The 23,182-nt window shown below is 39.5% G+C and overlaps 1 long non-coding RNA gene across 1 annotated transcript in view; it reads right to left on the bottom strand.

Annotated features, from left to right (window-relative positions):
• Window positions 1-481: 481 nt before the first annotated feature.
• LOC118006825 overlaps window positions 482-23,182 on the bottom strand; it is a 129,685-nt gene continuing 106,984 nt past the window's right edge. Inside the window, exon 3 of the long non-coding RNA XR_004678199.1 lies at window positions 482-719. This is a non-coding gene — a long non-coding RNA (uncharacterized LOC118006825). The remainder of the gene's footprint in view (window positions 720-23,182) is intronic.

Genomic DNA, 23,182 nt, shown 5'->3' with positions numbered 1-23,182 from the left:
ATAATTTACTTGAACTTAGAGTTACTGCATTAAAAAAAACAGAACACACTGAGCACCGGATTAAAGACTTAGTCGGCTGCCCATCCTTTGTTATTTACTTAGAACTGTTCTCCACCCACTTTCTTTCTAACCAAAAGAGCAACTCTAGCTTCAGCTACACCAAACATTAAAAACACAGGTGCCAGAAACAGGGTCAAATGGGAACTCAGGCCATTCGGGAGGCAAGTGAGCATTATGTACTATCATGTTGAGGTCAATTGACTTGAAATGTAATCACAGGTTAAGCCCCTTTTCTTTCCAGGCTAAAGAGTAAGCAACACCTGTGCCCGCAGCCGCTCACACTGCACTTGACATAGCAGCCAGTTCAATTTTTAGTTACAAGTCAATTACTTACTGGAACAGAAAGGGAACATTTCATTCATTCCATGGATGGCCACTTTTCCGGAGAAACCTGTCAGGCTTTCTTTCTCCAAAAAAAAAAAAGGAAAGAGAAGAAAAAGTAAAAGTTAAAAATAAGTGATATGATGCAAAGTTCTAGAGCTAGGCCAGCACACTACAGCAGAGAAGTGGTGCAAAGAGCTTACCTTCCAAACACTGAACAGAGCTGTCTTGGAAATGAGGCCTATCCCAGCTGATAAGTCCTGGGATTTTCCTCATCAGAGAATCAAAACAGGTGAAATGATAATAGGTGCTCTACACCTGAGGAGAGGACCAGCTGACTGCATGAAAGGAGAGCGCAAATGAGTAAACTGTCTTCCCCCAGCTACAGTCAGCCCTTGTGCAAGGGGAGTTTCAAACGCACTGGCTATAGACTTTTGTCCAAAGCTGTGGTTCTTTTTTTTTTCTTTTTTTTTCTTCTTTCTTTCTTTTCTTTTCTTTTCTTTTCTTTTTTTTTTCTTAGTAAAGCTAGATTAGTTCATACAAAACTCAACAATACAGCACTGAAACCCATTGTTGATATTCAACATTTTTCACATAGCGGAACAGAATAGACAATACGGTATCTAGGAAACCATGGGCTGGATTACAAACTGATGATATCTCATCCTTCTGGGGGCCTGTAATCCTTTTTATTACCTACCACAGTAAAAAAAAAAAAAAAAATCATCACTGTGTGTGGGGGGAACTCTCTCAGAATAAATCAATAACATTGCTACTCTTAGGAAAATAGGATAAATTAAAATGAAATCTTGCTTATAACACTAAATCTCAAAGTGCCATTTGCGCATTTGCCTTTTATGCAAGTTAATGATTTTAAAACTTATGCTAACGTTTATGTGAGCTGCCAGACGTTTTAAAAATTAAATTATGTGTAGATGTTTGCTTAATCGTATTCAAAATTAATCTGGACTTTCAATTTCTTATGAGAAATACTTGGAAAGTTATTTATTTTAAAGTGCCCAATATTGAGACTAAGGCATGAATACTAAGTAATTTTCATTAATTTGCTCTAAAATACATGTCTTGGGTTACTGTAAGTTATATTTATTTCCTCCATTAAGAACACACTGAAATTCAAGATTTTCTGAGCTTACTTACCTGATACCCAGCTTAATAAAACAAATTTTTCACTTTTTTAAACCCCATGCCTTTTTCATTTTTCATTTTTTAAAAAATGCATTTCCTGATTATGTATAACCGCAAAGCCATTCTTTACAAGGAAGTTATGCCTATTAACCTTTTTGAAAATCTGGTCCAATCCCTTTTATAACGCAATCCAGTTCCCATAGTTTTCTTAAGCCTACAAATGGTCTAGGTAGCCACAGAAGTGATTGTTCCTACCAGTTTCTTTTCATCACTTCTGCAATTGACCAATTGACAACTGATTGATGGTTATCTTTTCACTTCAACAATGAAAGAAATTACCATCACTATAGCTATGTACAGTAAATGCCTCCAGAGTAAATTACATGATTCTAAAATTCTCCTTAGCTCACTTAGTAAAACATCAACACAAAAAAGTTTCTTTTTGCGCCTCCTTTCCTGTACCACAGATTTGGCCTTTTCTGTCAGCTGCAGAAAAAGAACTTGACAGCTTCTTTAAAAAGAGGAGTATAAAGGAACTTGAATAAAGGATGGCACTGGGCCTGTCTCAAGCAAGTGGCCATTCTTTGCCCTTGGAAAAAAATTAGGCATGTGAGCACAGATAAGTCTTATAAGAATACTCTAAAGACTATTCCCAGTGACCTTGAGAGTCTATTTCCTTCCTTAACCATTCCTGAACGTTAGGGCAACGACATAGATTCTGAACACGGATTTGCCAACTTATTTTGAGTAGGTGTTGTTTCTCGTTGAAAAGAAAACATCCTTAAATTTTTAAACTCCCTTACTGCACTGCAAAGACTCCCCTGCTCTCTCCAAAAGTGCTCAAACAAGTGCCATTATGCACATGTGACCTCCAGCCATTATGATATGTTGATGGACAAGAGCTTTAAATTCTACCCTCAAACCTAAACTTACTGCAAATGTGTATTTTATTTTCACAGGAAAGCCCTGAATCTTGTCAAGGAAGGGGAATTCAAACATTTTTTTCTTTCTCTGTTCAATTAAAGTCTTTTTATTTTTTATTTTTTGGTGAAGTAAATATGCTGCTATGAAAGATTCAACTGATTTACTCTTGCCCTCCCCACCCACCCACCTTAAGGTCACCTTTTTAAAGTGAAAAACACACACAAATGGACAAGAAACATGATTTTGGACTATTTTCCTTGATGTTTTAGGTCCATAAAATGTGTTACTGAATATCACAAGGTAAACTGATCCATAGTTTTATTATCTAGAATGACGTGGCACTGTTTGGAACTTTTCCCACTCTATCAATATTAGGAAGTTACATTGCAATAAAGGAAAGTGGATTCCATTCTTATTCACTGCTGACTCCATTTAGGACTTGGGCTGGTTTCCTGATAATTCTGGCCTCAGTTATTTCACCAGACAATAAGATTTTTATGAAATGCTGCCTTTATGTCCTTCACAGTGGTAGGCTCTATAATGTATGAGAAATATGAGATGAGATTCTGTCCAGCAGAAATGGATAATTTATTTGGTAAAATAATATATACAGTGGGAAATAGCTTTCAAATGGAATATAACATACATATTATATATGTGTGTATTATAGCATTATATTATTATCACATCATATTTGGCATATATGGCACTAAATAAACTTTGTTCACTTAAAAAACAATTCATCATCTTCCATGTTACCTTTGCTATATTTGCCAATATTATTATTCAAATATCCCCGATGATATTTATAAAATGTCATTTTTATATCTTCACAGTTGTTCTCCAAAGATGTTCCAGGCTAGACTTATGGCATTAATGCCTAGACACTTGAATTAATGAAATTGCTTTGAAGATGATCTAATCTGCTATCTTTACCCACAGCATCACTGCTGGAATAACCTTTCTCCAACTCCCCTTTTACCATGTTCCACGTAGTACCTGGTTTTGGAACCTATATGCCTTTATTGCATGAAGTCCTTGGAACTTCCAAGTCTAGGGAATGTCCTTGCTTAGTTCCCGCACCTTTGCAAAATCTAGTTCCAAGGCAGCACCTCTCCAAACTTATTTCCCTTATTTCTCATCAGCTAACTTACCTTTTATTAATAGTGTATCTTATTATTACATACACGCCTAGATACATACCAAGCTGTTCCATATTTTATCCTCATCTTCTGTGTTCAAGGTCCAAATAAAACCTAGGCCATGTAGGAATCTTTCCCCGCAGTAGTAGCTCATATCTATTTCCCTATTCCCTCATGTCTTTTTCATTTATTATTGTCTTTGACGCACATTTGGCTCAGTTTGAATGTCACCCCCTTTACTAAGACTTTCTTATCAATTCAGATGAAATGAATTTCTTCTCCCACTATACTCCACAATTCTTGGCACACATCTTTATTATAATATGCATTATCTTAGATTGTATTTGCATATCATTTTCCCCAGGTAGAACTTAAGACCCATGAGGAAAGGAACCGTATTGTATGTATATTTTTATGCCTAGCACTTGGCATACAAATGTTCAATAAATGATTACCAATAAAGACAGTCCTTGCTCCTAAGGAGCTCTCAGTTCAGGGTGAAGTTTATATTAGCTGTGAGAATAAGATGGTAGGTGAATAGCTAAGTAAATAAGAATGGCAGTTGAAAAGATCAGCAGTTCCTTTAAAAAGTAAATTGAATTTTTAAAGTAAGTATTTATTGATTTATTATTAAAGGTTTTATTTATTTATTTGAGAGACAGCACGAGGGAGAGGAAGAAGCAGACTCCCCACTGAGCAGGGAGCCTGACAGGGGCTCTGTCCCAGGACCCTGAGATCATGACCTGAGCCAACTCAGCCACCCAGGTGCCCCTAAAGTAAGTATTTAAATGTTGGTGTAAGAAAGACCATATCAAAGCCACTTGTTTGGAACGTGAAAATTTCTCAAGGAACATAGGTGCATGTTTAGACCAATCCACTAATTGTTCCTATTTGTTCCATAAGCTGGCCAAGTTGTGGTAACACAGCCATTTATTGAACATTTGCTGGTTGAAGCAATATAGTAAGTACTTTACGTAAATTTAGTTCTCAAGATTACCTTATGAAGTAAGTACTTCTGCCATTTTACAGATAAAAAACTTGGGTTTGGAGAGGTTGCCTGAATCTCCCGAGGCTGCCTGGTCAGGAACAGCAGAGCTGTGACTGAAACCCAGCCCTGCCTGGCTCTATAGTTTACATTGTTCAGAACTAACTGATGGTGCAAATGGTATTTTTCCTCAGTTAATCACCCTGAGGAGTCTATATTATATGATAAATAGGGGGGAAGAAAAGAAAAAACGAAGAGAGTTTTCTACCTATTTCTTTATCACACAACCAGTCTGGAATATCATTGTTAAAAATTATTCTTTGTGTATTCTGACTTCTCTTTCTTCATACACCCTCTACTGACCCAGATGCCTTCCTCAATCTTTTCAGGTACCCAGTGCCCTTTTTTTTTTTTTTTTAAACAGAGAGAGAGAAAGCGCCTATGCACATGAGGAGGGCAGGGGCCGAGGGAGAGAGAGAGAGAGAATCTCAAGAATCTTACTGAGCGCAGAGCCCGAGGAGGGGCTCAATCCCCTGACTTGGAGATCATGACCCCAGCCGAAATCAAGAGTTGAACACCCAAACGACTGAGCCACCCAGGTGCCCCCACCCCGCTGTGTCCTAATTTTCAAAAATTTCTCTATAGACCCTTTACTTAGACATTCAAAGTTCTTTATACTCCTCTCCCAGCCTATTCAAAATAGCTATTACTTTAGGACATGTGGGAGTATAAAATCAACCTAGTTGAAGCGATTCTTGTTAAGATGTGAATAATGGATAGATGTTAGATTCTTCTTTCACATAAGCACTTTGAAAAAACTGCTCATTAACCTAAGTGAATAGGTAAGGATTACTATTTCAGGCCTTGAAACTACAAAAGTGAAGCAGACACTTTCCATGGAAACCTCAATGTATAAACAGAGAGATTTTGAAACATGTGATGGTGGTATACGTGTGATGTAGGAGACTGAGTAGACAGGCTAGCCCTGTCTGAGAATCAATTTCTTTAGTGATTTTTAATTTGGGAGAGACAGTCATGGGCCCTCATATCCTGCCCAGTTACAGACAGCCTTATTGCATACTACTTTGTGGAATATATACTTTGGAGGGAACCATTGGGTTGGAAGTTAAAAAACCCTACTCAAAGCTGCTGCTTTTTGCAGGGGAAGGGGGGAGGTTTCTTTCTTTCTACTGCTACACAGGTAGATCTTTTTTTTTTTTTTTTTTTAAGATTTTATTTATTTACTTGAGAGAGAGAGAGAGAGAAGCAGACACCTTGCTGAGCAGGGAGCCCCACACAGGGCTGGATCCCAGGACCCTGGGATCATGACCAGAGTCAAAGGCAGACGCCTAACCGACTGAGCCACCCAGGCGTCCCACGCGGGTAGATCTTAACCATGATTTCATGTTGGAATTAACTGGGAAGCCCACCATCAGATATTCTGATTTAATAGATACGTAGTGGCTCCCAAGTAGCAGTAATTAAAAAAAAAAAAGCTATCTTAGTGATTCTGATGTGCCACTAAGTTTAAGAACCATTGTTCTAAGCCAGTGGTTCTCAAAGTATTGCTCTGAACCAGCAGCATTGGCATCATTTGGAAACTTATTAGAAATACAAATTCTTGATCCCACCCCAGACTTACCAAATCAGAAAACTCTGGAGGTGGAGTCAAGAAACTGCTGTTTTGCTGTCAGAATGGCTAAAATCAACAACAAAAGAAACAACAGGTGCTGGCGAGGATGTCGAGAAAAAGAACACTCACGCACCGTTGGTGCGAATGCAAACTGGTGCAGCCACTGTGGAAAACAGTATGGAGGTTCCTCAGAAAGTGAAAAATGAACTACCCCACAATCCAGTAATCACACTACTGGGAATACAAAGATACAAAAACCCTAATCTACAGGGATACACGCTTACCTATGTTTATAGCAGCATTATTTACAATAGCCAAGACATGAAAGCAGCCCAAGGGTCCATAAATTGATGAATGGGTAAAGATGTGGTGTGTACACACACACACACCCTGGAATATTATTCATCCATAAAAAAGAATGAAATCTTGCCATTTGCAATGACATGGATGGAGCTAGAGAGTATAGTGCTAAGCAAAACAAGGCAGTTAGAGAAAGACAAATACCATATGATTTCACTCATGTGTGGAATTTAAGAAACAAAACACACAAGCAAAGGGAAAAAAAGAGAGAGAGAGAGAAATCAAGAAACAGATTCTTTTTTTTTTTTAAGATTTTATTTATTTATTTGACACAGAGAGATACAGCAAGAGAGGGAACATGAGCAGGGGGAGTGGGAGAGGGAGAAGCAGGCTTCCCGCCAAGCAGGGAGCTCGACGCGGGGCTCAGTCCCAGGACCCTGGGATCATGACCTGAGCCGAAGGCAGACGCTTAACAACTGAGCCACCCAGGCGCCCCAAGAAACAGATTCTTAATTATAGAGAACAAACTGATGGTTACCAGAGGGGAGGTGGGGGGGACGGGTTGAATTGATGGTGGGGATTAAGGAGCGCACTTGTCGTGATGAGCACCAGTGATGTATGGAAGTGTTGAATCTCTATGTTATACACCCAAAACTAACATAACATTGTATGTTAATTAACTGGAATGAAAATAAAACCTTAAGAAAAGAAACCAGTGTTTTAACAAGCTCTCCAAGTGAATGTGGTACATGCTAAAGTTTGAGAATCTCTCTTCTAAGCTGCTGGAGATCTTCAGACCTTAGCGTAATGACTCCAGGGCAGCAGCCTCATAGCTCTGTGTGGCTCCCGGGGCCAGTAGTGGCCACTTGTGAATGAGGGGTTGTTTCAATTCACGGATGGCTTGAAAGGGATGGGAGTACAGAGATAATCATCCTGACAGGACAGGAAGATACAGACTTGAGAGACATTATAATAGAGATGGCAGGTTAAACTGGCAGAGTAGATAAATGGTCTGAAAGTGGGGAGCATGTACAGTGAGAACATAACCGCAAGGGCAGCGACTCAGGAAACAGCCACCGTGTGAGTCAGGAGGAGGAAGAAACACTGGCAAAGCAGAGACATGACCCGCAGAGAGACAGGAAGAGGGCCTGGACAAAACAGTGGCATGGAAACATGAAGACAGGCTGATCAATCAGCAATTTCAAACGAGGCCTCAGGCTGATTGAGTTGATCACAGAAAAGGATGAAGGAGTTGGCTATTAGAAAATCACTGGCAGCCTTTGGTGGAGGAGTTTAGCACTGGGGTGGAGGAAAAGACAGAGTGCAGAGATGAAGACGAGAATGGGAGGAGAGGTATGAGATGGAGGGGTATAAACAATATCATTCAAGACTGGGGGTGGGAAAGAAGGAAGGGGGCCAGTGACTGGGAGCCACAGGCACCAGGAAGCCTGTGTGAGGGCAGGAGAAGTAGACATATTTTAAGAACTGAAGGAAGAAGCCCTCAGAAGACCATATTTGTTCAAGAAGTGAGGAAGAGGAGCTAGCCTGAGAACAAAGTCAGGAGTAGAAAGAAGGAAAAGGGCTGCCTGAGGAGTGGAAAAAGGAAATATGGAAAGATTCACGTGGGAGAATGGTTTGTGAGGGGGAAGATAATGGAGTCTGAAATAGGTCATGCCTGAGAGCATCAAACTTCTTTGTGAAGTAGGAGTAAAATCATTGACTAAGGCTGAATTTTTTTTTTTTCTTTTTTTGGATAAGGAATGACAGCAGATAAAGGTGAACAGGGATTTAGAAGAGGAGAACCTGGAATGAGAAAACAATGTATTTCTCTATGGCCTCGCACTGCTACCTCTTCTTACTTCCAAGCTTCTATTTTGTACACCTCTGTAACGTTAACTCTTTCCGACTTCACTTAGTTTTCCTGATGTCATCCCTGGCTCTTCTTCTATAACACGTCATGGGCCCAGAATTTGCCCATAGCCCTCTTCTCTCTTCAATTTCCACTTTCTCCTTGGCCATCACTCCGATGGCCTTATTAATCTGGGTATCAAATTCACAACCAGCCCTTTCTCTTGAGTTCTAGGTCTGTATTTAACTGTTCACTGGACATTTAGTACCTTAGCTTCGCTATGTTTAAAATCAAATTCTTTATCTGCTTCACTGTGCACCAACATAAACATGTTCCTCTGTCTTCAGCATGCTATCTTCACCGGCTTCACCGTTACTTATCATGGTCTCCAAAGAGAGAAGCTATTGATGATCTCTTCTTATTCATCAATTCTGATAACTCATAATCATCTAATTTTTATTAATTTTACTTCTCAAATATTGCATCTTTTCTAATTCGTACTCTGAAGTTTAAACCTCCATTGTCTCTCACAACCTCCTAGCAGATCTCTTGGATCTAATACATCCACTCTTTAACCCATCCTCCATTTCATAGCCAGAAATTAATTTTAAATGCAGATCTGCCTATGTCTCTCACCTTCAATGACAATCTACTTCCTATAGCTGTATGGTTTTCATACCGTGTTCTGAAACCCAGGGTTCCCTACAGAGGCTTCAAGGACTCCAAAATCAAATTATAAATACAATAAAGAAAATGCATTTATATCATCAACTAAAGTCCATTCCTGCATCATACATGATAAAGATGCACACGCCAGTGGAGAAAAGTGTACGAATAGACTGTTAGAGAAATACTGTTGATACCATTGTCTTACAATACATCCAGAGAAAAACTAAAAAAATATGCATCCATTACGCTTGAAGAATAGTGTGAAGGCTCACTTCAAGAAAACTTTCCAAAACGAATGGGCCAAAGAATAAATATTGGCAGTTCCTCCATTTTGTATGTCTTTGCATACAACAGGACAGATGTATTATAAATAAAACACATAACACATACACAACAGGAGAAAGTGCTGAGATCAGCTTTGACACATCAAATCAGGTGGGAAGACTGTGGAAAGATGTATTTGTACCATACGCATAAAAGCAATAGTTGGAAAAATAGCAGGCATGGTGACTTTTTTTTTTTTTTTAAAGATTTTATTTATTTGACAGAGAGACACAGCGAGAGAGGAAACACAAGCAGGGGGAGTGGGAGAGGGAGAAGCAGGCTTCCCGCGGAGCAGGGAGCCCAATGTGGGGCTCGATCCCAGGACCCTGGGATCATGACCTGAGCCGAAGGCAGACGCTTAACGACTGAGCCACCCAGGCACCCCTTGACTTTTTTTATAAAAGCCATTACTGAAAACATGTTTGAGGAATCATCTAATTTTCATAGACAAGCATTAGTCCTTCAGAAAATGCTGTTTTCTTTTCAAAACAGTTTTCGTTTATTAGTAAGGCATAGTCTTTAAATAAAACACTTTATGTCCAGCATTACTTTTCATGAATTTTTTAAAACATTTATTAGCTGTCTACTAGGTGTACTGGATAATGTAGTCTGGGTTTCATAATTCACTTAAGAAAAAAAGATTTATTTATTTGAGAGAGAGCATGCATGCGCACAGAGAGAGCATATGGAGGGGAGGGGTAGAGGGAGAGAATCTTCAAGCAGACTCCCTGCTGAGTGGAGCCCCACATAGGGCTCTCAATCTCAGGATCCATGAGATAATGACCTGAGCCAAAACCAAGAGTCAGATGCTTGACAACTGAGCCACCCAGGCTCCCCATAATTCACTTTTTTATAACTGAAATTTTCTGGCCCTCACCTAGCTGAGTATTGATACAACTATTCCAAATGACCAATAATCCACACTTAGCTAAATCTTTTCCACTGTACAATAATTGTGCCAGTTTTCATATATTTCTGATAATTTCTCATAAGCTGAAAAAGCCCAATTCAGAAATGTTTACAATGACAGATGAAGTACTAGTGAAGAAACAGAAACAAGACTTAATGTTTACAAAACAAAATAACAGGAATCTTTAAAAAGTTAAATATTTGGCCCTATAATGGCTTATCAGTCTTGATACCTTTTTCAAAATCTCCCCTCCCTCACCTCATCTTCTAGTCTTTCTTTTATGTTAAGAAGCTCTATACTTGTACTTGCTTAAGATCATACCTGTGTGACCACACTAAGGTTGTACATGTGTGTTTTCCAAGAAAAGTGATTAAAAGTCTGAGTTCTCAGATTAGACCTAGGTTCGAATAACAGCTCTGCCACTTACTAACTTTATAACTCCAAGATTAAACTCTTGATGAGTTTCCTCTTGGAGAGAAAAGAGAATAATAGTAGTAGTTGCCTCTTTCAGTTTTTTGGTGGAAATGAGCTAATGGATCCGAAACACAGCTTGGCATAAAATAAACTCTGAATTTCAATTAGTTATGGTTGTTGCTGTTGTTTTGTTGTTGTTCCTTACCTACTCCTGTTCAGGAGCCAGCTCAGATAACTGCCTCTCTCCTTGAAGTGGCCATAGCAGGGATGAATTTGGATTCAACCTTGAAGGGGAGACACGATCCAGATTGTATTACAGCACATGTACCACCAAGGGAGAGGGAGCAGGTAGAGAAGAGAGCAGGTCCTGCCTCTCAGAATGGCTTTTAGGCAGGTTACTTAATCCCTTTTAATCTGATTTCATCATTTATAAAATGAAGTTAATAATAACAAATTTCAGTCCCTGAGAAAGCAACTAACCCAATGCTTGGTACTTAGTAGGTAGGAGCACTCTCCAAATGTCTGCCAGGCCATCTGCTTCTCTTTCTTTCCCCTTCCTTACTCTGCTTGAACCCTAGCTGAGGCCCCTTCCCTAGGCTGCACTTGCATTTCATCTCTATGCAAAGCTGCTAGGGACCTGATGTAACTGAATGGCTTTCCCCTCATCAGGGTGGACACCTCCACTAAAAACAAACTCTGTATTGGGGTACCTGGGTGGCTCAGTCGGTTAAGCATCTGCCTTCGGCTCAAGTCATGATCCCAGGGTCCTGGGATGGAGCTGGGCTCTCCGCTCAGTGGGGAGTCTGCTTCTTCCTCTCCCTCTGTCTCTTCTCCCCACTAGGGCTCTCTCTCTCTCACTCTCTCTCTCAAATAAAAAAACAAAAAAAAAAAACCAAACTCTGTATCTTGGTAGAATGGAAAAAAAAAACCACTTGTGACATCATCATCATCGTTATTTTTTGAAGCATTCATTTAAAAGGTCCTGTAGACTCCCTGAAAAGTCATTTTCTTTTTACTCACCTTACTGTTTTCATTATTTTCCCCCTCAAGCAAGTGTATTAGACAATTAAAGCAAGTTGGATTCAAGCGTTTTCAATGTTTTGATTAAGATTTTATGTTCAGTAGTAAGTGGTATGTAATTTTGGAAGTATGATGCCAATTTTAATTAATTTTCATAGGTTTGCTAATTAAAACAATTAAGAGGTGGGGCTTTCCCATTGGAAAAATAATTGGAGAATCTCTTGAACATTATCCTTGAGGTTCCACACAAGCTACAAAATGGTGTAAATTTGTTTTAAAAATAGCCAGAAACCCGAAAGAAGTAATTATAACATCAAACCAAAGTTGTGTCTACATTTATCTTTTTTAAAAATAGGAGATAAAATTTTCCTTGAGCTGCTAGAGACTGCTTTTGCCCGCCTCTGTGTTCATAGTAGTAGTAATAACAAGGAATTAAACCAAACTATTTTTTCAGTAATAGCACGATATGTAAACTTTAAACTTTGGCGATAAATATCAATCAGACAACGTACTGAGAGATGAGAAAATGAAGGAAGAAATACTGAGAAAGCCCTATGGGGTGGTAGGAGAAGAATCTAATGGGAATTAATCACTCTACTGCCAACGGGATGTAGTCTTTGAAATAAATGGGTTTCCAACTTTTTTGAAGTCACGGACCTTTAGAGTCCAAACATATTTCCTGAAAACTTAACACAGGATATGATCTTTGGTAGTGGGAGAATATGGATAGGAGTGAACACAAAAAGAAAAAGGAACAAGATACAGGAACACTCAAGCAGTTTATTTTTTTTAATTTATGTTTTAATTTTTTTAAAGGTTTTTTTTTATTTATTTGACAGAGAGAGCACAAGCAGAAGGAGAGAGAGGGAGAAGCAGGCTCCCTGCTGAGCAAGGAGCCTGATGTGGGACTCGATCCCAGGACCCTGGGATCATGACCTGGGCTGAAGGCAGCTGCTTAACCGACTGAGTCACCCAGGCGTCCCACTCAAGCAGTTTAACAAGTTGATTAAATGCTAGAAATCTGGGGTGACACCTCACCGCATAGGTGTTAGTCTGCTCCACTTCTAAAATAGGGATAATAGAACCTATTCCAAAGGATTGTTGCAAGGATTAAATGAGTTAATATATGTATAACACTTAGAACAATACTCTATCCAAAATTAAGGTTGGCTATTTTTATAATTATCCTCACTCACATTTAAAATGTGAAAAAATTAGTAACTTCCCCAAGATATTACAAAGCAATCTCCACTGTTGTAGTTTACCCAACCCAAATGTTGTTATACAGCCTTGCAGAGGCCCAGAGTTTGGGGGAACATTCATTCATTCATTCATTCATTCATTCATTTATTTAAAGATTTTATTTATTTGTCAGAGAGAGAGAACACAAGAAGGGGGAGCGGCAGGCAGAGCAGTAGAGGGAGAAGCAGGCTCCCCGGCAAGCAAGGAGCCCGATGCAGGACTCGATCCCAGAACTCTGGGATCATGACCTGAGCCGAAGGCAGACGCCCAACGACTGAGCCACCCAAGTTCCCTGGGGGAACAATTATTTAAAACCTCATTATAGGGAGGGGGCGGAGCAAGATGGCGGAGGAGTAGGAGACCTGGATTTCGTCTCCTCTCAAGAATTCAGCTGGATAGGGATCAAACCATTCTGAACACCTACAAACCCAACAGGAGATCGAAGAAAAGAAGAGCAACAACTCTCTCATCAGAAAAGCGACCACTTTCTGGAAGGTAGGACGTGCGGAGAAGTGAATCCGAGGCGATATTCGGGAGGATAGACGGCGGGGGAGGGGCCTCCGCCGGCGCTTCTGGCAAGTGATAGAACCACAGAGCACAAAATCGGAACTTTTAAAAGTCTGCTCCGCTGAGGGACGTCACTCTGGTGGCTAAGCGGGGGGTGGAACCCTCCGGGACAGTGTGGGCTCAGGACCCTCGGGGTCACAGAAAGACCGGGGGTGCCTGAGTGTGGCAGAGCTCCCAGGTAACGGAGCAGGGAAGCCGGCTGCAGAGACGGAGCCAAGGAGCAGGCTCTCAGCTCGGGGTGGCCATAAACTGTGATCCGCGGCCCAGTCGGGCCCCTGCTCCTCCAGCAGGGACCCAACAAGCGGCAGATCCGGGGAGACTCACCTTCCTCCCCTGGGAGGAGCCGCGCGGGAGTGCACCGCAGGGATCTGCTGGGTTTGGAGACTCCACCCGGGGTCGGGTGCCAGAGATAGAGGCACGCGGTCGCAGGCCGGGTGAGCACGGAGTGCGGCCGGAGAGCGGGGAGATGGGAGTGACTGACGGCTTTTCTCTGGGGGCTCACTGAGGAGCGGGGCCCCGAGTTCTCGGCTCCTCCGGGGCGGAGACTGGGAGGCCGCCATTTTCACTCTCCGCCTCCAAAGCTGTACGGAAAGCTGGCAGGGAACAAAAGCCCCGGAGAGCAAACCCGAGCAGATTACTTAGCCGGGAGGGGGCAAGGGCGGGGCAATTCCGCCTCCGGCAGAGACATTTGGAAACCACGGCAACAGGCCCCTCCCCAGAAGATCAGCGAGAACAGCCAGCCAAGACCAAGTTTACCGATCAATGAGAACGGCAGAACTCCAGCGCTAGGGGACTACTGCACATAGAATTCACGGCTTTTTTACCATGATTCTTTTTTAGTCTTTCAAAGTTAATTTTTTTTAACTGTCTTTTTTTTTTTTCTTTTTGAATTTTTCTTTTTCCCTTTTTCAACCAACATCTTTTCAATCCCTTTTTTTAAAAAAAACATTTTTATTTTTCATTTTTAGAGTCATATTCTATCCCTTCATAGTAGTTACCCGTATTTTTGGCTTATATATATAAGTTGTTCTCTCTTTAAAATTTTGAGATAGTTTCTTCTAACAGATTAAAATATACCCTAAATCTCTAGTATATGGTGTTTTCTATTCCCCTACCTGATCACATCCTCTCCCTTTTTTTTTCTTTTTTCTTTTTTAAATGCTCTTCTTTCTTTTTTCAAACAACTTCTTATCAATTCCTTTTATAAAATTTTTTATAATTTCCATCTTTACAGTCATATTCCATCCCTTCATCATATCAACCCTTATTTTTGTACATATATAAGTTTTTCTTTCTTTAAAATTTTGGGAGGCACTTTCTTCTAAAAGACCAAAATACACCCCAAATCTAGTGTGTGGCACTGATCTATATACCAGCCTGATCATATTTGATCACATTCTGGTTTTTTGTTGTTGTTGTTTTGTTTGTTTTTGTTTTTATCTTTCTTTTTTTCTTTTTTTTTCTTTTTCTTTTTTCTCTCTTTCCCTTTCTTTTCCCACTGCTTCAGGTCTTTTCTGATTTGTTTAGAGTATATTTTCTGGGGACGTTGTTACTCTGCTAGCATTTTGTTCTCTCATTAATCTATTCTCCTCTGCACAAAATGACAAGACGGAAAAAATCACCTCAACAAAAAGAACAAGAGGTAGTACCGACTGCCAGGGACCTACTCAATACGGACATTAGTACGATGTCAGATCTAGAGTTCAGAATCATCACTTTAAAGATACTAGCTGGGCTTGAAAAAAATATGGAAGTTATTAGAGAAACCCTTTCTGGAGAAGTAAAAGAACTAAAATCCAACCAAGTAGAAATCAAAAAGGCTATTAATGAGGTGCAATCAAAAATGGGGGCACTAACTGCTAGAATAAATGAGGCAGAAGAGAGAATCAGTAATATAGAAGATGAAATGATGGAAAATAAAGAAGCTGAGAAAAAGAGAGATAAACAACTACAGGATCACGAGGGCAGAATTCGAGAGATAAGTGATACCATAAGACGAAACAACATTAGAATAATTGGGATCCCAGAAGAAGAAGAAAGAGAGAGAGGGGCAGAAGGTATAATGGAGCAAATTATAGCAGAGAACTTCCCTAATTTGGGGAAGGAAACAGGCATGAAAATCCAGGAATCACAGAGAACCCCTCTCAAAATCAATAAAAATAGGTCAACACCCCGACATCTAATAGTAAAACTTACGAGTCTCATAGACAAAGAGAAAATCCTGAAGGCAGCTCGGGAGAAGAGATATGTAACCTACAAGGGTAGAAACATTAGATTGGCAACAGACCTATCCACAGAGACCTGGCAGGCCAGAAAGGACTGGCAGGATATATTCAGAGCACTAAATGAGAAAAATATGCAGCCAAGAATATTCTATCCAGCTAGGCTGTCATTGAAAATTGAAGGAGAGATAAAAAGCTTCCAGGACAAACAAAAACTAAAGGAATTTGCAAACACAAAACCAGCCCTACAGGAAATCTTGAAAGGGGTCCTCTAAGCAAAGAGAGAGCCTAAAAGCAACATAGACCAGAAAGGAACACAGACAATATACGGTAACACTCACCTTACAGGCAATACAATGGCACTAAATTCCTATCTTTCAATAGTTACCCTGAATGTAAATGGGCTCAATGCCCCAATCAAAAGACACAGGCTATCAGACTTGATTAAAAAACAAGACCCATCAATATGCTGTCTGCAAGAGACTCATTTTAGAACCAAAGACACCCCCAGATTGAAAGTGAGGGGGTGGAAAACCATTTACCATGCTAATGGACACCAAAAGAAAGCTGGGGTGGCAATCCTTATATCAGACAAATTAGATTTTAAACCAAAGACTGTAATAAGAGATGAGGAAGGACACTATATCATACTTAAAGGATCTATCCAACAAGAAGATCTAACAATTGTAAATATCTATGCCCCTAACATGGGAGCAGCCAATTATATAAGGCAATTAATAACAAAAGCAAAGAAACACATCAACAACAATACAATAATAGTGGGGGACTTTAACACCCCCCTCACTGAAATGGACAGATCGTCTAAGCAAAAGATCAACAAGGAAATAAAGACTTTAAATGACACACTGGACCAAATGGACTTTACAGACATATTCAGAACATTCCACCCCAAAGCAATGGAATACACATTCTTCTCTAGTGCCCATGGAACATTCTCCAGAATAGATCACATCCTAGGTCATAAATCAGGTCTCAACCAGTACCAAAAGACTGGGATCATTCCCTGCCTATTTTCAGACCACAATGCTTTGAAACTAGAACTCAATCACAAGAGGAAAGTCGGAAAGAACTCAGATACATGGAGGCTAAAGAGCATCCTACTTAAGAATGAATGGGTCAACCAGGAAATTAAAGAAGAATTAAAAAAAATACATGGAAACCAATGAAAATGAAAACACAACTATTCAAAATATTTGGGATGCAGCAAAGGCAGTCCTAAGAGGAAAGTATATAGCAATACAAGCCTTTCTCAAGAAGCAAGAAAGGTCTCAAGTACACAACCTAACCCTACACCTAAAGGAGCTGGAGAAAGAACAGCAAATAAAGCCTAAACCCAGCAGGAGAAGAGAAATAATAAAGATCAGAGCAGAAATCAATGAAATAGAAACTAAAAGAACAGTAGAACAGATCAATGAAACTAGGAGCTGGTTCTTTGAAAGAATTAACAAGATTGATAAACCCCTGGCCAGACTTATCAAAAAGAGAAGAGAAATGACCCAAATCAACAAAATCATGAATGAAAGAGGAGAGATCACAACCAACACCAAAGAAATACAAAAAATTATAAGAACATATTATGAGCAACTCTATGCCAGCAAATTAGATAACCTGGAAGAAATGGATGCATTCCTAGAGATGTATCAACTACCAAAACTGAACCAGGAAGAAATAGAAAACCTGAACAGACCTATAACCACTAAGAAATTGAAGCAGTCATCAAAAATCTCCCAAAAAACAAAAGCCCAGGGCCAGATGGCTTCCCAGGGGAATTCTACCAAACATTTCAAGAAGAATTAATACCTATTCTTCTGAAACTGTTCCAAAAAATCGAAATGGAAGGAAAACTTCCAAACTCATTTTATGAGGCCAGCATTACCTTGATCCCTAAACCAGACAAAGACCCCATCAAAAAGGAGAATTACAGACCAATATCCCTGATGAACATGGATGCAAAAATTCTCACCAAAATACTAGCCAATAGGATCCAACAGTACATTAAAAGGATTATTCACCACGACCAAGTGGGATTTATCCCTGGGCTGCAAGGTTGGTTCAACATCCACAAATCAATCAATGTGATACAATACATTAACAAAAGAAAGAACAAGAATCATATGATCCTCTCAGTAGATGCAGAAAAAGCTTTTGACAAAGTACAGCATCCCTTCTTGATCAAAACTCTTCAGAGTATAGGGATAGAGGGTACATACCTCAATATCATAAAAGCCATCTATGAAAAACCTACAGTGAATATCATTCTCAATGGGGAAAAACTGAGAGCTTTCCCCCTAAGGTCAGGAACGCGGCAGGGATGTCCACTATCACCACTGCTATTCAACATAGTATTGGAAGTCCTAGCCACAGCAATCAGACAACAAAAAGAAATCAAAGGTATCCAAATTGGCAAAGAAGAAGTCAAACTCTCACTCTTTGCAGATGATATGATACTTTATGTGGAAAACCCAAAAGACTCCACCCCAAAACTGCTAGAACTCATACAGAAATTCAGTAAAGTGGCAGGATATAAAATCAATGCACAGAAGTCAGTGGTATTCCTATACACCAACAACAAGACAGAAGAAAGAGAAATTAAGGAGTCGATCCCATTTACAATTGCATCCAAAAGCATAAGATACCTAGGAATAAATCTAACCAAAGAGGCAAAGGATCTGTACTCAGAAAACTATAAAATACTCATGAAAGAAATTGAGGAAGACACAAAGAAATGGAAAAACGTTCCATGCTCATGGATTGGAAGAACAAATATTGTGAAGATGTCAATGCTACCTAGAGCAATCTACACATTCAATGCAATCCCCATCAAAAAACCATCCACTTTTTTCAAAGAAATGGAACAAATAATCCTAAAATTTGTGTGGAACCAGAAAAGACCCCGCATAGCCAGAGGAATGTTGAAAATGAAAAGCAAAGCCGGCAGCATCACAATTCCGGACTTCCAGCTCTATTACAAAGCTGTCATCATCAAGACAGCATGGTACTGGCACAAAAACAGACACATAGATCAATGGAACAGAATAGAGAGCCCAGAAATGGACCCTCAATTCTATGGTCAACTCACCTTTGACAAAGCAGGAAAGAATGTCCAATGGAACAAAGACAGTCTCTTCAACAAATGGTGTTGGGAAAATTGGATTAGCCACATGCATAAGAATGAAACTGGACCATTTCCTTACACCACACACAAAAATAGACTCCAAATGGTTGAAAGACCTCAATGTGAGACAGGAGTCCATCAAAATCCTAAAGGAGCACACAGGCAGCAACCTCTTTGACCTCAGCCGCAGCAACTTCTTCCTAGAAACATCGCCAAAGGCAAGGGAAACAAGGGCAAAAATGAACTACTGGGACTTCATCAAGATAAAAACTTTTGCAAAGCAAAGGAAACAGTCAACAAAACCAAAAGACAACCGACAGAATGGGAGAAGATATTTGCAAATGACATATCAGATAAAGGGCAAGTATCCAAAATCTATAAAGAACTCATCAAACTCAACACCCAAAGAACAAAGAATCCAATCAAGAAATGGGCAGAAGACATGAACAGACATTTTTCCAAAGAAGACATCCAAATGGCCAACAGACACATGAAAAAGTGCTCAATATTGCTCGGCATCAGGGAAATCCAAATCAAAACCTCAATGAAATACCACCTCACACCAATCAGAATGGCTAAAATTAACAAGTCAGGAAACGACAGATGTTGGCGGGGATGTGGAGAAAGGGGAACCCTCCCACACTGTTGGTGGGAATGCAAGCTGGTGCAGCCACTCTGGAAAACAGTATGGAGGTTCCTCAAAAAGTTGAAAATAGAGCTACCATATGATCCAGCAATTGCACTACTGGGTATTTACCCCAAAGATACAAAAGTAGGGATCCGAAGGGGTACGTGCACCCCAATGTTTATAGCAGCAATGTCCACAATAGCCAAACTGTGGAAAGAGCCAAGATGTCCATCGACAGATGAATGGATAAAGAAGAGGTGGTATATATATACAATGGAATATTATGCAGCCATCAAAAGGAATGAGATCTTGCCATTTGCAACGGCTTGGATGGAACTGGAGGGTATTATGTTGAGTGAAATAAGTCAAAAAGAGAAAGATATGTATCATATGATCTCACTGATATGAGGAATTCTTAATTGCAGGGAACAAACTGAGGGTTGCTGGAGTGGGGGGTGGGGTGGGAGGGATGGGGTGACTGGGTGATAGACACTGGGGAGGGTATGTGCTCTGGTAAGCGCTGTGAATTGTGCAAGACTGTTGAATCTCAGATCTGTACCTCTGAAACAAATAATGCAATATATGTTAAGAAAAAAAAAAAGAAGAAGGTAGCGGGAGGGGAAGAATGAAGCGGGGGAAATTGGAGGGGTAGACGAACCATGAGAGACGATGGACTCTGAAAAACAAACAGTGTTCTAGAGGGGAGGGGGGTGGGAGGATGGGTTAGCCTGGTGGTGGGTATTGAGGAGGGCACATTCTGCATGGAGCACTGGGTGTTGTGCACAAACAATGAATCATGGAACACTTCATCTAAAACTAATGATGTAATGTATAGGGATTAACATAAGAATATAAATAAATAAATAAATAAATAAATAAATAAATAAATAAATAAATAAATAAATAAAATTAAATAAAAAATAAAACCTCAGTATAGGGACACCTGGGTGGCTCAGTCGGTTAAGTGTCTGCCTTCAGCTCAGGTCATGATCCCAGGGTCCTGGGATCGAGTCCCGCATCGGGCTCCCTGCTCCATGGGGAGCCTGCTTCTCCCTCTGCCTCTGCATCGCTCTCTCTATCTCTAATGAATGGATAAATAAAATCTTTAAAAAATAAATAAATAAAACCTCAGTATATTTATCAGGAGTCTTAAAAATGGTGATACTCTTTGATTTCATAATTTCACCTTAAGGAGTCTAGCTTAAGGAAATGATAAAAATGCAAACAATTATAAATAAATATATTCACTATGGTATTATTTATAAATAAGAAATTTTGAAAACCTAAAGGTCAGAAAGTAGGAGAAGAAATAAGGAATTATTTAAGTAGATGATGGTGTATTTATAAGATGAAATGTATGCAAGTATTAAAAATGGCTATCTTGGGGTGCTTGGGTGGTTCAGTCAGGTAAGTGCCTGCCTTCAGCTCAGGTCATAGTCTCAGGGTCTTGGGATGGAAGCCCACATCGGACTCCCTTGCTCAGCAGTGAGTCTGCTTCTCCCTCTCTCCCTGACCCTCCCCCTGCTTCTCTCTCTGTCTCTCTCTTAAATAAAATCTTTTTAAAAAATGGCTATCTTTCATAATGAATGATAATTACATGTGAGCAAATGAACTCAGCAAAATATATAACTGTATTTATAGTATGATCTTGACTCCTTAAAAATATTTTGAGAACGTACCTTTGAAAATGTGCTAATCAGTTAACATTATTTCAGAAGGTTAGAACAGGGTCAGCAAACTTGTTCTGTAAAAGGCTAAATAGTAACCATATTAAGTTTTGCAGGCCATTTAGTTTCTGTTAACAACTACTCAACTCTGCTCTTGTGGTGTGGAGAGCAACCAGAGATAACAGTAAACACATGGGTGTGGCTGTGTTCCAATAAAACTTGATTTACAAAACACAGGTGGTTGGCCGGCTGGCCATAATTTGCTCACCTCTGGGTTTGATTTACAGATTTTATTTATTTTCTTTTTAAGTATTTTTCTGTGTTTTCTAAATTTTCCACAGTGAGAAAAGCATAAATTACTTTTATAGTCTAAAAATTAAAACAGTAAGTTCTACAAAAATAAAATACCCTTTCTTATATAAAAAATAAGAGACACCATAGATAGTTAGGAAGTGGTTATAATCATCTTCTCTAATTTAAAAATGTGTATTAGGTCATGTCAAAAATGACATGCTCAGAAATAAAAGCCTCCAGTAATTGCATATCACACTTAGAATTAAGTACAAATTATTTCACCTAGTCTGCAGAGCCTAAAGAGCTCACCTCTGGCTACATCTCAGAATTCATTTCCTACCATTCTCTCCCTTGATCACTTGCTCTGGACACGCTTGCGTTCGCACTGAGCAGTGGAATTGAGCATTTAAGGCAGACTTGCATAAACCATCAGCTTCCATAACTTCTTATAAAAAGGTTCTGCCTACAAATTCAAGGGTCCTGGAAACATCTTAAAACAATTATTCAATCCTCTAAATTCCTTTTAAAAAATCTAGGTATTTATATAGGTACATAAAATACTCTAGTATTTGATTGTTTTCTGTATGTTTCATCCAGATATCTCTATTTATTTATTTTACTAAAATTTTTGAGTATAGTTGATATACAATGTAACATTTGTTTCCGGTATGTAACACAGGAGTAAATGCTCAGGACACGTGTAGCCATTCTGTCACCATATGACACTATTACAATATCATTGACTATATTCCCTGTGCTGTGCCTATTATTCCCATGACTTCTTCATTCCATAACTGGAAGTCTGTATCTCCCACTCCTCTTCATTCATTTTGCCCATCCCCCACTTACCTCCCCTGCCCCCCTGACAACCATTAGTTTATTCTCTGTATTTATATGTTTGATTCAGCTTTTGTTTACTTTTTATATTCCACATGAGTGAAATCATATGGTATTTGCCTTTCCCAGTCTGACTTATTTATCATAATACCTTCTAGGTCCATCCATGCTGTTACAAATGGCAAGATTTCATTCTTTTTTGTGGTTGTATAATATTCCATCACCAGACTGCTGATTAGAGCAACAGACAGACAAGTTCAAGAAACCAACAAAAACACCAAATAGCTTCACATCTTATTTTTGGATTGGGAAAAACTAAAAATTTTTTTTCTAAGATTCATTTATCTGAGGTGGGGGAGGGGCAGACAAGACAGAAAGGGAAAGAGAATCTCCAACATACACCCCGCTGAGCACAGAGCCTGACGCGGGGCTGGATCCCATGATCTTGAGATCATGACCTGAGCCCAAACCAAGAGTCGGATACTTAACTGAGCTACCGAGGCACCCCCAGAAAAAGCTAAAATTTTATAAACATCAATAAATAATTTATTTTCCTTTCCTCCTCCCTTTTGCATATCCTATTCCACATTATCTACTCTTGATATTGGGTACATTGACACACAATGCATTTATCAATATATTTACCAAACATTTTTATTTTTGCCAAGCAGGTTAAAAAAGGGATGTTTGGTTTTAATTTGTGTTTCTTTTGTTATGAAAGAGTTTAAGCACATTTTTATGTTTTAAAAGCCATTTGTGTTTCCCAGTCTATGACCTGTATTCATGACCTTTGTTTCTCTATTATCTTTTAGTTATTTTTTTTTTTAGTGTGTTGAGGGACTTTTAATACATAATGGAAATTAGCTTTTGTCCATCATATGTGCTGCAAATA

This window comes from Mirounga leonina, unplaced genomic scaffold, assembly GCF_011800145.1.
Source record: "Mirounga leonina isolate KUSES-001 unplaced genomic scaffold, KU_Mleo_1.0 Mir_115, whole genome shotgun sequence".
NCBI lineage: Eukaryota > Metazoa > Chordata > Mammalia > Carnivora > Phocidae > Mirounga > Mirounga leonina.
This window is presented reverse-complemented; position numbering and strand designations above follow the sequence as displayed.